Source organism: Canis lupus, chromosome 22 (genome assembly GCF_011100685.1).
Source record: "Canis lupus familiaris isolate Mischka breed German Shepherd chromosome 22, alternate assembly UU_Cfam_GSD_1.0, whole genome shotgun sequence".
NCBI lineage: Eukaryota > Metazoa > Chordata > Mammalia > Carnivora > Canidae > Canis > Canis lupus.
Window position 1 is genome coordinate 28,762,880 of NC_049243.1, and position 231 is coordinate 28,763,110.

A 231-nucleotide genomic window follows, 5' to 3' on the forward strand; every position below is an offset into this window, starting at 1 on the left:
AGTAGATCAAAGACTCTTTCAATCTTATATCCTGCAGTTTGTATTCTAGAAAACAGTTGGCTTTTCCATTCCTTTGTGGTGTCCAATTTCTGGATTCTATTTTCTTTCATTTCTGCTTGCAAACTAGCCAATTCTTATCTAAACTCATCTCATTCTTCTAATACTTTAGCCTGTAGCAGCCAACACAGATGTTCACTCTGACTCTTCCCAACCACTGCCTGAAAGTTTCAG